At 57.3% G+C, this 3609-nt stretch overlaps 1 pseudogene; it reads left to right on the top strand.

Annotated features, from left to right (window-relative positions):
* The first annotated feature begins 239 nt into the window (after positions 1–239).
* LOC123171305 (uncharacterized) lies at positions 240–1983 on the top strand (annotated as a pseudogene).
* Positions 1984–3609: the final 1626 nt, after the last annotated feature.

The raw sequence follows: 3609 nt of genomic DNA, 5'->3' as shown, positions 1-3609 counted from the left end.
CGCCTCTGATGACGAGAGCTTTGTTGAGGTAAGCGTGGCTACAGTGTCGCCGCCTTGCGGGCTCTCACTGTAGCCTTACCTCGTCTTGTCTCCTTAATGAGGCACATGTTTCGAGGGAGGGAGGTAGCCGGCTATTGGGAGCCGGCCACGCCCCTGGCCGACTAGAGGAGGCCAGGCCGCCTTCGGGTGTCTCTCTGGCAAAAGGGGCCCGCCGCCTACGGGTCGTACTGGCGCCTGTCATGGGTGACATCGAGGCCAACACGGGTACAGTGCCGGCGGGGGATGGCTGGCCCGTACGGCGCCCTGTGGCCATGCCTGTTCCGGGATTCGGGGGTAGTGGGTTGTACTCCGGCCACGCCCCATCCTATCGCCGTTATGTGGGTACAGTCTTAGTGGGTGCAGTCTTGGCCGACTTCTGGGAGCCGACTTTTTTAATGGCCGGCTTCTGGGAGTCGGCTATCTCGTATCTTTCTTGGGGGAGGTTTCTGAGGCTGGGTCGCCTTCTGGGAGTCGGCCCTGGGGATAGCCGACCGAGGGAAGGTGGCCCTATGCTTTGTATGCTTGAAGGCTTGAATGGCCTGATAATTTTTCGAAGAGCCAGGGGAGTCGGTTGGGCTATCCGTGGCCATTTACTCCGACACCCCCGGTGACGTTCAAAAAAAAACCTCAAAGGGGGACTCGAGTTTCCGCCAAAGGCGGGAAATAGAAATCGCGCGGGAAGCGCATCGACTGCTCTGCTCTGGTTCCGTCTCCAGGCCGGGGAAATCCATGTCCGACTTGGGACGATGAAGCGAATCTGATTTCAGACGGAAGCGCGTCGCACACCATATAATCTCACCCCTCTGATCAATCCAATCCCTCCTCAAACACAAATAGCTAGGAAACCTTGGCCATCACGAAAGCGAGGAAAGCAATCAAGAGATCAACTTCCGCCACCGCCGACGCCGGAGCCGGAGCCGGAGCCGGCAGCTCCATGTCCATGGCCCCTCCGCCCGGTCCCGGCGGGTTGAACGAGCTCAAGCAGCCGCCGCCGCTGCCTCCCGGGGTCTACTTCAACCCGACGAGTGCGGACAGCATGGGGTTCCTCAACCGGTGGATCGCCGGCGACGACAAGATGCCCGACGCGCGGGGGTTCATCTTCCACGCCGACATGTACGGCAACGACCCCTACGCTCTGCAGCGGCTGCACCCGCCGGCCAGCGCGCGCGCGGGCCAGCACACGTGGTGGTTCCTCGGCGAGAGCAAGTTCCAGAGCCCGTGCAACGCGACCGAGAACAAGCGCGCCGACCGCAGCGTCCGGACCGGCGGGTTCTGGCGGGTGGAGGAGAGCAAGGAGGAGCTTCCCGAGGGCGGGTGTAAGAACAGCTTCGGGTTCTACTGCGTCCTGCCCCCGCCAAGAAGCCCAAGACGCCGTGGCTCATGCAGGAGTTCACCAGCGACAGGGACAGGGGCGCCGGCAGGAGGGGCGTGCCCGCGCTCCACAAGCTCTATGTCACGCCGCGCCCCGAGGGCCTGAGGGAAATCTACGGGGAGGACGGCCTGACGGTGGGGAACAAGAAGCCTGTCCCGGCAGACTATTTCGCCACCGCCGCCGCGCTGCTGCCGCCGGGGAGTGTCCGTGGTCTCCGGCAAGAGCACGTTGAGCCCCACGCATCGGATCGGCCGCCTTCTCCCCCGCCTCTTCTTCATTACGGCGAGAACTTCATGGATGGCATAATGTCGTCGGCGGGTCCTCTTCACTACGACGACAGCGAGAAGGGGCAGAGCTCCATTGGGGCAGCCAACGTTCTTGGTCAGTACCAGCAGCAGCAGCATGATGAGGACGGGCCTGAGGATAATCTCAGCATGCCAATGGACCAATTCATGAAAATACTTGGCGAGCCAGCGCCAGCGGAGACGGTCAGGGGGGAAGAACCGGCGTGGGACTCTTTGCCGGACACAGTGGATCACGATGAGTTCGTGAAATTCAACAAGGATGCTTAGATTGCAGCTCCACTTAGACGGAGAAATCCAAGTTCCACTTAGACAGACGGATCGACTGATCTGCTAGCTAGAGACTATTCTTTGGTTGATTAATTTGGTTTGGGGGATTAATTTGGGACGTCGATAACTGCCACACGTGTGGCATCTAGGGGGTATCTGCCGCACGCCTCGTGTGGCATCGACACAGGCCCGCCCGCACGAGCACGTCCGGGCGCACCCCGCCATAGCCCACACGTTCGGTGTGCGGCGCGATCGCCCGCATGAGCACGTTCGGGCGAGCGACCACGCGGCCCGCACGACCCGTCCCGACCGTCGCCCCTCCCCGCCTGCGAGCCACACGCCCCGCGTGGCAGTAACCACGCGTCCCGCCGCGATTGCTATGGTCCGGACCCTCTTCCATGTACGTGTAACTCCAGTTGCCATGGTTGCTCAACTGCAGTTGCCATCTCAGGTCAAGTGCCGGATGCCATTTTTGGGCAACTGCAGCTGTTGCCATGTATGGTCTGGTCTACTACAGTTGCCATGATTTGAAAACTTTAGGAGTTGCCACCTACTAACACTAGACAGTTGCCATGTAGCACTACAAAACATGGAAAAAAACATGACCGGGGTAAAAGAGAGTTGCCATCTGCTTACAAGCACACTAGGACAGTTGCCATGTACCCTACAAAAACACATGGCAACTGATAGCTTTTGGTGTGTGGGAGAGGAGACGGGCATGTGGACTACGGTGGTATCTTTAGGAGTTGCCACCTACTAGCACTAGACAGTTGCCATGTAGCGCTACAAAAACAGACGTGGCAACAATAACATGTTCGGGGTAAAAGAGAGTTGCCATCTGCTTACAATCACGAATAGGGCGGTTGCCATGTAACCTGCAAAAAACATGGCAAATGACAACTTGGGTGTGGGAGAGTGGGAAAATGGGCAGTCGTGGGAGATGGGGGACAGAAGACGTGCGGGCGCGACGGCAGTTCCACCGCACGCCCCGAGTCGCAACCGCTGACCTTGGAGGGAAAACAGCGTGCGGGCGAACTCCCTCATACGCCACACACGCGAGTTGTCCTACGTGGCACACAAAATCAGCCCTCTCGTGCCAAGATTCCTGCAAAAGGCACTGGGTGGCGATCGAGGCGTGTGGGCGAGTTGGCTAACGCCCACACGTGTGGGCGTTAGTGTTTTCGTTAATTTGTGAGGGCTTTTTGTCTATCTATGCCACTAGTTGTTCTCCATGTACTGTGTTTTTTTTGAAATGGAGGCGTACCCCGGCCTCTGCATCGTAATGATGCATGCAGCCATTTTATAAAAAGTTCGCAAAGTATCATAAAATCGTCAAAGTATTACAGCTTGCAAGTGGAGCGAAAAATAAAAATAAATCAAAGTTCATGTTGGCAATCACAATCGGAATGGCAATAAGAATGATAAGCTCCCTAGACTCCTATCATGTTATGCGACCGCCATCTGAACCGGTTGAATATAGTCCGTGCTACCATCTCTTAATGGTTGCACCTAGTAACGAAAGGCTCCCTGGATTCCATAGAAGTGAGTAAGGACCATGTACGGATCCAAGCGATAGCTCTGAAGATGACCTGCAAGAAAGTTAAATTGTGTTGTCTGTTAAATATC

Source organism: Triticum aestivum, chromosome 7D (assembly GCF_018294505.1).
Source record: "Triticum aestivum cultivar Chinese Spring chromosome 7D, IWGSC CS RefSeq v2.1, whole genome shotgun sequence".
NCBI lineage: Eukaryota > Viridiplantae > Streptophyta > Magnoliopsida > Poales > Poaceae > Triticum > Triticum aestivum.
This window is presented reverse-complemented; position numbering and strand designations above follow the sequence as displayed.